The sequence below is a fragment of the Drosophila gunungcola genome (genome assembly GCF_025200985.1).
Source record: "Drosophila gunungcola strain Sukarami chromosome 2R unlocalized genomic scaffold, Dgunungcola_SK_2 000011F, whole genome shotgun sequence".
Taxonomy (NCBI): domain Eukaryota; kingdom Metazoa; phylum Arthropoda; class Insecta; order Diptera; family Drosophilidae; genus Drosophila; species Drosophila gunungcola.
This window is the reverse complement of record NW_026453169.1, coordinates 2,379,246-2,393,215: the sequence shown is the minus strand read 5'-3', so window position 1 is coordinate 2,393,215 and position 13,970 is coordinate 2,379,246.

Below are 13,970 nucleotides of genomic sequence, written 5' to 3'. Positions count from 1 at the left end.
GGGTCCGATGTGATGGAGCTGTCGCCGTCTTCCAAGAACTGTCTGCGGACTTTGCACCCCGCCAAAGATCCCCACTCAATGGCGATCCATTGGAAAACTGGGCGATTCGATTTATTTATGGCCCTAGATTGGTTCGCTTTTCCGATTCAGTTAGCGTGCCAGCCATCAAGTGCCAACCAAAACAAATAGGGGAAATCCCAAACTAAAAGAGGAAACAACGAAAGTTAAATGCTCTCTTTATGATTCAAACAGACTTCTGTGAAAGCCTTTGACTTTTTAAGTGTGAAAACATTTCAAATTATATATATTTACTATCTTTTGGTTAAACTAAAGATTACAAAATATTTTAAAAATTAAAATTCAATTAAAGATGCAGCAATTTAATAATAGATATAATTTTGCGTTGTTCGTGAATATCTTGCTTTGAGTTGAGCGTTTTCTAAAAGTCTTTAAATTCTTAATCCCATTAACTTTACGTAGTTTATTATACGTCTTGAATTTAACGTAAGTTAATATAACTCTTAATGTAGTGTATTTCTTACCTGATTTGTGGGCGGTCTGCAGCTACGAGAACATAATGCCAATGCGATCGATTTGGGGCCCAGGTCTCCTATTTATCTGTGGGATTCTCCCACGTCGTTAACATCTTCTGGACTCATAATTCACCCTGCGATGGAATTTCAGCTGCATTACCCACTAACCCAAATAGAGGAGACGCAAGACCGGGAAATTCTACAGAGACATCAAAAGCACATAAAAAAAAGCAAAGTTCAGACAACAGGGGATTTAAGGTTATATTTTTGTCTTCTGGTCCCAGAAAACAAGTCGCACAATCATACACGATTACGCTAATATATATATATATATATATCAGCTCAAAGAGCTGGGAAACAAAACCGAGGTGCAGACCACTGGAGGATGTCAACAAGGCCCAGAAATGCCACAGCGCTCTGCTGACAGTAGCCAAAAAATATGTCATAAAGAGATACGGTCTGCGTCAATATTGACACAGTCAACAGGGGCGCCGAAAAGGGGGCGTGGCAGTCGGGGGTAGCAGTGGAAAGCTCTTTTGACTTGCCAACAGCTTCGCAAGGGAAAGGTAGAGGAGCAAAAAAGGGAGATTGCCCATTTGCTCACCTGCAAACAACTGGGAAGAGGTGACACTGCTCCTCCTCCCAACTCAACCGACCGAAGGAATCACCAACCTCCGGATCCTCAACCACATAACCATTATCTCTGTCTCCATCAGCAAGGTAATTTTCATTGTTATGCAGTAAACGCCGAAGGGCACGTAAACCTCTAAATTTCATTCAGTATTCTTCAAAGTTACTGGGCATGTTTAATATTTTAAGAAGTTTGTCCATCTAGAGGTTAAAATCTAAATTAAGTCAGAATAATGCTTTGAGCTTTGTAAGTCATTTTACGACTACTTCATACTTCAAAATGTCACTTTTTTTGTTTTTAATTGCAAATTGTTACTATGATTTCGGCTTTTCCAGTAGGTTTTTTTTTTTTGTTAAATGCCTTTTTAAAGTTCACATTATCCATATTTAACTAAATTTTGGAACTTGAATATACAACTTAACTTTATTTTAGAGGAACAGATAGAATAATTCCATGTTAAATGTTATAGTTTCTGATAACTCTTTAATCTAATCCACTTATTTGGCCAAATAACTAACCACCTGAAACTGCTTATGTGTGTCCCCTGACATTTACGGATTCTCCCGTCACATACCCCAAACATTTAGCTGGCGTTCGGTTTAGCCAAGTCAAATTGTGCTACTTATTTGCCCCATTGCCACAACAACAACAACGTTAGAACAAGGAAAAATTCCCAAAATTCTTTTATCGCTGGATAAATATTTATGTTCCCTAGTGGTCCCTGGCGACTAAACCCCAAAATTCGACACGCGCATAAACAATGAGAGTGGGTGCAAAGTGGTAACGAACTGGAGATTGGTGGTTTTTTGGGGGGACAACTCAGAACCCCCAGTGTGTGTGACCCATTTTCGGAGAGGGTATTCCTCTGTGGACTTTTAAGGCTCCTGACGATTCCTCAACCACCTTCTAAATCCTTGTTAAATTATTCAATTTGTCATGTTTTGTGCCACGCGTTGCTTGGCGAGAAATAAAATTACATTACTTTCCACATGTACACGTGAGTTGTTGGAGGGTATGAGCGAGGTATTATTAGAAACGCGGAGAAAAACTTGGATTATTTCGTGTTAAAAATGTTTATTGTTAAAAAAAAGTAATTTTCCCTGTCCACAAAATATATACATGTACCAATTTGAATGCTTATTGATATTTTTGTGTTTATAGGCGGATAAAACTTCTTGTCAAAAACAAAGTGTGTTGTTTAAATGTATTTATTATTATTTAGGTAGAATCCTTCTGATATTATTACCCATTATTAAGTTAATTTTTTTTTTCTGTGTAGTGCTTTTTATTTTGTTGTAAGCTTGACCTGTGTTATATAGTTGTGACAATCTGATGTAATTGCGCTAATTGCAATTCATTATTCAAAGCGTACTCGTGTTATCTCACTCCCACCAACTCTCCCCATCGCGGTTCAATGCGAGAAAGAGAAAGGGAAATAGAGTGAACGAGCTGACAGAATGTCGAACAAAATATCCGCAGGATATTCGCTTGTTGATTTCGCAGGAGACTCTGTCAGTTTATTTGCGCATTTATTTTTGGTTGCTGCCAGAGGGGATCGTCGAAGGGGGAGTTATTGCACAAGCAGCTGTAAATACAGCTGCAAATATATGTGGATTCATATGCCTGATATACATCATCCACTTGTTTATTAATAATGAAAGCCACACATATTCGCTTATTTGCTTATTTACACGGGCAAGCTCATATATTGAATATAGAATGCCCGGGGCAATGGAAGAAAGGAGCTGGTATTAAGTTTCCCTTTTGTCAACGCTCCATTCGAAATTCATTTGCGTTATGCAATTTTCCTTCAAACACAAGTGCTCTTCCATTCAACGGAACAAGGGAAATGGAGAAAGCACGGAAGGAGAGGCGGCGTTATGAACAATTTTAATTTCATTAAGTGCTAAAGTGCCGCGCAATACTTTCCAGCAGGAATAATAAGCCCAGCCACTCAACGCAGACGGAATACAACTTCGCCAACTCAACGCCCAATTCCCACCAAGCCCGCCCACATTTCATTACTTTTTTTAACCACCCATTATGCTTGCATGTGGGATACCATTCGTTTTGGGGACTCGGTATCATAACTCCCTGATATCTCAAATTTATATAATTGAATGTTCGCTTCCACAGCGGAAGTTTTGTGTGTGCTGGATAAATATTTAATTGCTTTATCTATTCAGGCAACTTAAGGGAAGTAATCTCCAAACCATTGTGTTTGCATTTCTCTGCATTTTCCACCCACTTGATTGTGTTCCAAAGAGGTGTAAGAGTAACAGGTCGCTTTTGTCAAGACTTTGGGCACACTTGACCCAATTAGCGCAAGAATTCCGGAGTTTAACCCTCTCGCACAGACAAGAGCACCGAGATTCGCCAAGCAGAAAACACGAATATACACCCTCACTTTCATATATTTCCACCTTAAGCTATATAAATATTTTGGAAAGTTTTCTGTGCTACACGAAGAGAAATTCGCCTGATGCACTTTGTATATGCAAATTGAAGGATTACAAAAGTCATTAATTTTGTTATGAACATCTAACCAAAAAAACCGAAATTATACCAAAATTAAATGATACCGATTATAATGTATTTTAAAAAAGAAATAAATTTATCTTGAGAAATATTGAAAATTCAAAATTGTTCATTTTAAATTTTTAAATTTTTGTATTTAATTCCATTAAAAAAAAAAACACTTTTATTAAAAATCATTTAATTTTAAAATAATAATAATAAATTTCTTGTAAGTGCTCATGGAAAACTTAGAAACATGTGGTTGTTACCCAAAAGAAAAGGGGATGAATGGGGAAATGGGGTGGTAAGTTTTGAGCACCGGAGGAGCTGGAAAATTAGACAGGTGAGCTTTTAGGGCTTAGCAGCAGAATAGTTACAGTAACTTAACCTCATTTAAATATTTTTCTGAGCTGGCATTGTTGTTCGCATCTCTTCTGGTTATTCTCTCCTTTCTTGGCTTCATCTTATTTTTTTTTGGGACTTCCCCTACCAAAGGTGGGCACCTCCAGTGTTTTCTCAGCGCCCCAGCCCTTTTCTTAGGTGCATCATCATACATTTTTCTTAATGCCTGGCGCACTTCACCATAAAGTAGCACAGGGCAAGTGGATGATGGCGGGAGATGGGGGCCACAGTGGGTTAAGGGGGCAGTGGAGTGTTAGCCACGGAGTTAGGGGGGGGGGGGGGGGGGGGTGGTGAAAAGCAACGGTTGCATTTTGTATTCAAGTACAACGAAAATTGTTGTAAATTAGTAAAAATGTACACATCCTGGGGAAGAGGAGAGCACGATGTTGGGGCACAAAAGGTGTGCAGCGGAGGCGGGTGTTTTCCAGGGGGCGGGGCGGGGGGCAAAGATAAGCGGCAAGTGGCCAGTGAAGAGGCTGCTCTGCCGGCTACCAACCTACGCAATTAAGCGCAGTCTGAATAAGGGGAGCCCCATCTCTCCACCCCCCCTCGTACCACACCAATGGGAGCGAAAGGGACAGAGCGCCCGTCCCGGTAGCTTCCTCTCTCTCACTCGCTACCTTTTTGGGGCTGGAAGTAAAACGTTCATTGTTTGCATTAAAGCCGCAGCTGCCTGCCCTATAATACACAGAAAGAAACCAGTAATAAATATTTTAAAAACCTTAAAAGAATCATTTTTTTTAGAGATGAAAATTAAAGAATGTTTTTGTTCTTAAATATAATGATATTTAGTTTTTAATGTTTAAGAAATGCTTAAGAAATTAGGAAACAATAATTATTAACCAATACAGTACAAATATCAAATTTTATTTCTTTTATATAGTTCCGAACACCCAAATACAATTTTACAGTTCAAAGTATTTGGCTTGTAAATTTTAAATTTTAAATTAAATTTTATGAATCGGATTTGGTATTACATATTCAATGCATTTTTAAAAGTGCACCTACCCCGGGCCCTTGCCACTATCCAGCACTTGGCCTTCTCAGCACTTGAGCAACTGCTTCTGCTGCTGCTGCTTCCAAAAAGGCTTTCGGTAACTTAGTTTCCGTCGCTTTTTACAACCTCATGTTTGCATTTTACCTCAACGACGAATGCTTGGGGTCCACACAACAACATCATCTAAAAATAAAAAAAAAAAAAAAAACAAAATATATAGCAACAACAAGAGGTAGCTCCACAAGTGGGTTGTCAAGCAGCCCAAAGTTGTTGTCAAGAGAAGTTGTAAAATGCTTCCCAAGTAATAATATACAACAATTTCGTAGCTGGAAGTGGATTTGGAAAGCAAAATGCTTGCACAAGATAAACATTTTGTTTTCCGCTCTGCTTCTATGTATTTTGGCCCTGCTCACACAGTTAAATACAAAATTGCAGCAAGAAATTGGTATAAAAACGACACTATTGAACTTATGATTCTGAAGATCAGAGTTGTTAGCTATTTTCCGGTTTAATCTTGGGATTATGTATTAATGTCTATTTATGGCCCTGATCTCGTGTTTTATGGCCGATATATAAAAATGCGCTGTTCAAGCTCATCTCCCTTCCCATTTTATTCGGTTTGAACTCATTTGTGTGTGGAGTTCTGGATGTTAATCCGTTTTATAAGCTCATGGAAATGATTTAACGGCCTCTTTCTTCGTTATCGCTGGTGAAAATGAAAGTGTGTATTTTTCTTTGAACGCTCTTTATTTGTTATCTTTTTATCTGCTGGAGATAAGCTTTTGATGCCCTTTACACAGAGCTCGAGAAAGCCTCGTAATCTGTAAGCGAGCTCAGCGAATTGCGTGGTCGATTTATGGCGTGGATTTATGGACTGATCTCTAAATAAGTCTCGCGGCTGTAAACACCCACCCAGGTGCCAGAGTTGCCATAGACAGGTGTGATTCTTGGCCAAAGGTGTTGATGCGATCATTATGTAATCCACACTATTAACTTGGCTGACCAAGGTTTTAATATCCAAAATTAATTTGAATTCATTTTATTTTTATGGAGATGACGATGCCCAAGGGTAATCCCTAATACTTCCCTTATCTAGTGTCTTGCATTACACAACCATCTCAGTCCATGTTTTCTCGGAGCCCATAACAATTTCCCCAACATCAAATTTAATGCGATTTTAATTTTTGTGCCCAGCGCATTTTCCAATTGATGGCTGTCGGGGGAGAAGCGGAAGAGAAAGAGGAGCTCACCTGGGATGGATGTTGGAATACGTATCCCTACCCCCATAAAATGGCATAAGGGCAAATAAATATTTCAAATAGTCATAAATATTGTTGATTGCAGGGTGGCAGGAGGCAGGCTGGTTGGGGAAAAGGAAGACCTTTTAATTAAGGCAATAAAACGGAAATCGACCACGTAACCTAAGGAAAACATAAAGTTTACATTAAATCCACTTAATGTTCGAACAAAGTGCCGTGAATGTCTTCTTTATCGCCACGTGCTTCAGGTTTAGGTCCGAGCCCCGCCTTTTTTTCGACCTTCCGCCCCCATGATTGTTGATTTTTTGCTCGTCTCTCTGTTATGGCAACCTAAAGCCGCAGGGTCGGGGTAAGTTCCACAGAAAACAAACTGCTGAAATAGGACATAAAGGCTGATTTTTTATAGGAAGTTTTTTTTTTACTGTTTTAAGATTTTAAAATATACTATTTGGGATGTTACAATGCGAAAAGAAATAGTTCACCTTAACAATACATTTGGACTGGATTTTTCGATTTGCATTAGACTGATTTAAATACAATCAGACAATGAACTTTTTAAATAGTTTAAAGTAAAAAAAAATAAATTAAAAAAAAAAAAAAATTTTATCACGCTATTAAATATACAACATATTTTGTCAACGCCACTATAGCTGTTTGTTGTTTTATTTTTTTGTCTGTAGAAAAGCTTGTCTCCCCGAGGCAGCTTATAACTCAAAATGCTTTTGGCCAAGTGAGCAGCATGTTCATGATGTCCTTCCACCTGGACTAACGCCTTTCCCACTTCAGGAATGCCTTCATATTTGATTTTTATTAGCCTCCCACTGAGGCCGTGTCAGAAGTTGGCGCCTTTGGCGTTTTTCGCCACCCATTCGTATCATCCGGCCACATTCGAATTCGCTCATCATCACACTTCATCATCGCCATCTGCCGTCCGGCTGGCCATAAAAACATTTGGACCCAAGGTTGTCCAATGTTGATGTAAGTATAAATTAAATATTTGGTGCATTAACGCTCGAGTGTTTATTTTTGCCTCCGGGGACCTCTTTTCTCTTACCAAAAGCAAGAGGGAGAAAGCAAACCGAGAAGGAAACTCATTAAATTAGCTATGTCGATTTTAATACCCCCTCATCTTTTTTCTTTCCATTCATTTGCTTGCCTAGGTGTATTCTTGAATAATTCACCCAGAGTTGGCAGAGGGTATGTCTATCCGTCTGATCTGACTCCACAGCACTGGATTAAGCCTGACCTCCTTCAAAACTCCCAAGTCCACTCACTCTTCCTAGTTTTATTTATTTCACATTTGTGTCAATGAGCTAATTGAAGTGAGCCTGGGCACGAATCAGAATCAGCAAGAACAAAGAACAGATAGTCGTGGACTTGGTCACACTAGTAAGTAAAAATTTGATGTTGGTCACACTATTGTAATTTAATTTCTTATTTTAATGTGGTGCAAATTAGTATTGATATTAATTTGACAACAATGCAATTGATTGATTTTTGTCCTCAATAAGTGCTTCGATCTAAGTGTCATTTAACCTAGATAAATCTATCACTTAATGTTACCTTGATGTTCCCTAAAAGGACATTCCGAATTCGATGCCTGCTGAAAAGCAGGTACGTTAAGTACAACTGTGTCAGACAGGACAGAGAGGGCGGCAGGTTGGAAAATCCGGACGGAGGCTGACCTCTCTGACTTTTCATGACCCAATGACACTTTGACTAATTGAAAACTGTCAAATTGCAACTCGCATGCGGTGGTCTCTAGTCTCTCCACCTGCCATTCCGCCTTCCCTCTCTTCATCATTTATGCTGCTGCTTGGCTTCTTAATTGAATTAACTCATTAGACGTAAATATCTGTACATCCATCTATGCACTTCGTCCACTCCAGCTGAGGTCTTGGGTCCATTTACGAGCTGACAAACAAAATAATTCCAGCATTTTTCATTCGTATGTCTATGCCGGTGTGTGTTGCAAACATTTTGGTCAAATGTCATTTTGCACAAACATTGCTTACGTCTGATTTCGGATGGGTTTGCTCTGGGATTTATTAATGACGTTTCGAATTGGGGCTAACATTCATTTAATTTATTTGAGCTCCCCTCCCCCAAATGACCACATTTTATGCATTCTGACAGTTTAGAAACGTGGCGTAGATTGAATATCTCTCGGTTATTTGTGAATTGCCTGCCAGTGGTAATAATTAATAGCACGTTTTGATGCGACAAACGCATTTTGCAGCTGTGTCACAGAAACAATTTGAAAGAAATTAAGATAATCCAAGGAAACCCACTTTTCAGTGGCAGATAGATAAACATTGCTTGGACGCCTACTTTTTGATGTGTAAATGCCTCCTGAGAAGCTAAACCAAATCAATTTCCCAACAACTTTTGATAATCCACAGCTTGATGGGTTAACTCCTCGTTACCAAAGTTTCAGTCCATTTCATTGTGGACCACGAACAAAATAACCGAAATCTGTTCACATTTTTTATATAAATGGGCCTCGTTTTTCTGATTGCCATTTGTGGATTATCTTTTCGGTCTGATTGAGAAACCTCGCACTCCTTGAGGAAGGGCTGCCATTTGTGGGCTCTCATAACTGATGATGATGATTCCATTTGCGGTTTGAATAATTTTCATAATTTAAATAACAGTCCTTCGCCCCCAACCGGCTGCAATACTCAGACAGATAGTCAGTCACTCACCCAGCTAGTCCGTCAGGATACTACTCACTCCTCTCCTTTATTTTGGCCAGAAGGAGTGCTGCAAGTCGAGACAAAAAACAAAAGCGAGAGTGTAAATCACGGGGCGAAATGATAAATGGAGCAACGACTTGTTACGCATAAATTTTTGGCCAAACTGGAGGGCAAGGATTGAGGAGTTGAGCCGGGGACGTCATGTGCGAAGTCCTCCGACTATGCCACTTTCCCTCTGTGAAAACAATATTTCATTACATTTACATATTCTCACTCAATTTTCATATTTTCGCATTCTCGGTGGGGATTTCGGTGGCGCAGGGAGTCAAGTGGATCTTGTTGTGCTTGCGCCTTTTGTTTCCATTTTATGGTAATGCCGCCGAGGTCCTTATTCCTTCTTTCCTTTTCCTCTCTGACATTTCCCACTTCCCACATTCCGATTTCCGCCCACACCGCTCACACCGCCCACTTGCACAGTGGCGCCCTCAAGTGTCGGTTCCTTCGCATTTCGTATGTCAGCATTTTAAATAGGCTTTTCATGTTCGAATTTTATTGTATTTTTTACGCCTCGCATCGGCCGAACTTCGCTCCGTTTTGTTTTATTTTATTTCATTTCATTACACTTTTTTTTTTTCGCCAGTGTCCTCGAGTCGCATTGCCATGTCCGCAGGCTACATTAAATTCCGCAAGTTGTATGCAAAGTCAGGCCCCCGTCTTTCAACTCTCAACTCTGGCCTGGCTTTATTTAATACAAATATTTTGCTTGTGGGGGACAATTGTTTGGCGGCTCGTGTGTCCTTCGGTCTCAGTGTCTGTATTTGTATCTGTGGCTCAGTTCGTCGGTGCGGGTGGGCGTGGCTCCTTGTCCTGACCACATCCCTTGAGCAAAGTCTGGGGCAGTCAGGAAAACATATACCTGCTGATAGACCAGCTTTTCTTTTAAATAGCAAATTGAAAACCAAGTTAAATTAGGAAAATTAAAAACAATAATGTTTATTTGCTATTACAGGAAGTTACTTCAACTGAAACTCAGAATCTAAAATCTTTTTATGAAAAAAATTTAAGGAGATTATAGGATTCACTGAGTCCAATAAATGGGAAACCATATATAAGGAAGCATTAAATAACATCGCATTATTCCTAATTTTTTGTTCTCAATTATGTTTTTTTTTTGTCTTTATTCTCAGAATAAAATATTTTGGTTACCCTAGTATGCAGTTACGTTTGATTTTTCCTAAATAATAATAATAAACTAAATGATAATAAGGCAACATCAATCAGGTGATGTTTCTTAATGAAACTTAGCTTCAAAAAAAATAATTTAATGATAAACTGTATAGTATAGAGAGCATAGCGAATTCGTGACTTTTTCGTTTCCGGAGGACATTTCCTTAACATGCACAGAATTTATTTCTGATTCCTGCTTTTTCATTACTTCTGGTTGCCTTTATTTAAAACAAATAAAATGCCCAAAAGCTTAAAAATCGACACACAGCTGCAGATTCAGCAGGACGGACATCACAGCAACGTCGTACGGATACACACCCACACCAGTGAACGCGTTTCAATCTCGCAAAAAAAAGCTTCGATCCGGGAAAAAAAATCGTGCGGGGAAATAACACAACAAATATGAAAAAGAGTGGAGAAAACGGGAAAGTACTGGATTGTTGGGGGTATTCTGCCGATTTAACGTGGGCGAGAAGCCCAAGCCAGAGTCAACGAATATTTCATTCGTCATAAAAACATTTTGCAATAATTTTTGCATTTCACTCGACCAACTGCTCACGGCTTGTCCTTCTCCTTATCCCTCTTACCCCTCTCACATTTTCCCTCATTTATCATTCCCGAGACAGTGTTGTGCTTTTAGTATTACAAAAAGTAGCTAAATTATGTTTTTCAAGTACAAATGAGAGTCATATGAATATTAAAATCTTTTAAGAAATGAAATTTTTAAAATATAATTCACTTCCTCAGTTAACTGGTGTTTGAAGTTGTTACTATAGGTTTAAAAAGGTTCGAAGTGAAAGATTAATTCATTAATTAATGAATTTTTTAACAGCTCTTATGCGAAACTGAATTAAATTTGTATATATGTTCATGATTCTTGACTGTCAGTGAAAAAAAGTTCAAAAATAAACAATAACCAAAAAATTGGCTACATTAACATCAAAATGGTCAGCACTGACTAAAGGCGGGTCATAATATACACCAAAAATAGCGTTGTAAGTAACTGGGGTGTGGGAGGAAAAAGGAAAAGGGGACCAAGTGACAGACATAAGGGGAACGGAGACAGAGTATGTGTGTGCTTTACGTTTGGTTTACACGGTTTGGTTTGGTTTGGCTTGGTTCGGGATGGGATGGGCTGAACTGAGTGGGATTCCTTCTGCTGCTGCGGTGTTGCACAATAAACCTTGCTTCCTGGCAACGCAATCCTTTGTAAGCCACTTCACTCCGCCAACCACCGGCGCAAACCGAACCTTTAACTCACTTCAAGTTTCCTTAGTGCTTCTCGGCTTGTTGGTCAGTGTAGCAGGATTTCTTCAAGGGCTGTTCTGTTTCCTGTTGCTTTTGCGTTTAACTCTGCTGTTTGTTCTGGTCTAAAGCCTCCTTCAATTGACCTTTTGTGACCCTAACGGTTCCTAACCTTTACCTTTCCTTTTTTTGTGATTGTTTTTCAACTCCAAATTGATTTTAAGTCACATAAGTTTCTTAAAATATATTACATATACACTTAATTTAACGATTTATGTAACAAACCAGTTTACTTTTAATTAAATTGAAGAATTTAGACAAACAGGCACTAAACTCAATTAGTTCCGGTGCCAATAAACAGCACATTGTTATTGTCCCCTAGTTAGCAAAATGTTGGTAATGTGTTTGAAACTTAGATCCGGCAGAAAGGTGTGTCCCTCTTTCCCCGCCCTATTCCTCCTTTCCACATATCCCCTGACCCATCTCGTTCCGGCAATGTTCTGTCTGTTCCCTGTCGCCAGTGCAATTTGGCCCGAGTGCGTCCCAGATATGATCAGAATTGACACTCGGCCAGTGAAATTTGTGCCTAATTTGAGGCCTCAGCGGGAGCTAGTCCGGTTCCTGTGCCTTTTCCCTCCACGCTCTTCCCGTCCTTTGTGCCATGTAACATCTAAACAAAAGATTAGCTGCAGTCAAGTCACCAGAGGGAACTGCACTCAGAAAAATGATGGCTGTACTTTGGCCAAGATATTTATCTGATAGTGAAAGTCATTGCAAATATATTTCATTTTAATATTAGGAAATGTCTTGCAACTCGTTGGATTTTGCTTGAATGCACTGTGTTCATAATTTATTTATATATTTGCTGACAACTTCGTTTTAGTTCTCTTAAATGCACAATATTTAAAAGATTTACTTAAATTGGTAAAGTATTTTTTAAAGTGCTGGGACCACACATTGGAAATGACACGAACTGCAGCCATCTAAGTATAGATGAATGGAGGAGGGCTGAAGGGGATGGGGCAACATGTGCACGCGTTTAATGGTAGAAAACACAACAGAGCCGGGCAAAAACAATTGTCAACAGACGTGGAAACGTGACCAACGAATTTTACGCACAATTTCACTTTATGCCAGAGTGTCCGAGGGTAACAAAGCCGGCCAGCGAGTAGGAGACCCTTTGACAATGGCCAGCGAAAAACAGAATCTCCTCGGCCACACATTTATTGTTAAGAGCATGGCTGGCCCAATCCTCATCCTCGGCTGCGGAGTCTATTCGGGAAATCCAATTAGCCATTGACTGGCTCTCGGGCTGCGAGCTTTTTGACCAGGAAGTCGGCTTCCCGATCGGAGAATATGATTCATATTTGCCCACTTTATTTGCCTGACACTTTTCGCTCTAATCGTAAACGGTAATCGCCACCGCTCAGGCGCCTCGCTTTGTTTTCCACTTTGTAGCTATTGCCGGAGAAGTCGGGGAATTTTGACTTATGTTTCTTGGGATCGCTTCCTCTGCGATTGCCGATAATTGCCTAGAAGCCAACAAGGCACCGTCTTTTCGCGACTTTGGTCATGCCTGAACTATCCACAAATGGGTAAACCGAGCCCAAGAACGAACTTCCCTCGTTCGTTGACATCCTCTGGGTTTGGACTATCGCTAGCAAGAGGGAGGAAGTTTGCCTGGTTGTGCGTGGAATGGTCAAGTGTCGAATTGGCTATTGGTTACGTTGGAAATTGTGGGGGAGCTGCATAAAATCCTAAAGTATTTTAGCTTCGTGGAATTCAAAAAAAAATTCTATTAGGCAAGAGGAGAGCAGGAAAAGCTTTTATGACTTGGCTAGAGAACTGGTATTGATGTTGTCAACTTTATTCAATTTGCTACACTAAAAATAAAATTGCATTTCAGATTTAGTTGGCAAAATTCCACTCAACTTCTTCTGGGTGTTTTATTGCATTTAACACATTAAAAATAAGAACACTGCAAACAATTTGTTCGTAAACTGACCAAACATTAAAGTTAGCTCAGTGCAGCTCTAAGTCGTTATGATTGACAGAGCTTAAAAATATATATTTCTTTATAAATTACATCGGTTTTATATTTCGCAACTGGAAACTGGATTATTTAGAGGCTCGTAATTTCACCTTCACTTCCATTTCCATTGCAAATGATGTGTCTCCGTTCTTGCCTCGAATCCCCCGGCCAACTCGCATGTCCAACTTTTTGCGGCAACACATGTTTCCCATTAGCCAATAGAAGAGGAAAAATATAAAAAGTTTCACCCGATGCGGACCCTGTCGTCGTCTCACATTTCAGACTCAGACTCCGGCCGACAATGAGATGTGCCGCAGTGTAGTTGTAGTGGTTGTTGTTAATGATGATGTTGACACAACTTGTTAACAGAATAATTTATGCGACACTGACTGGCCAAATGCTTTAAAAGAAACAAAAACAAAGTTGGAAGG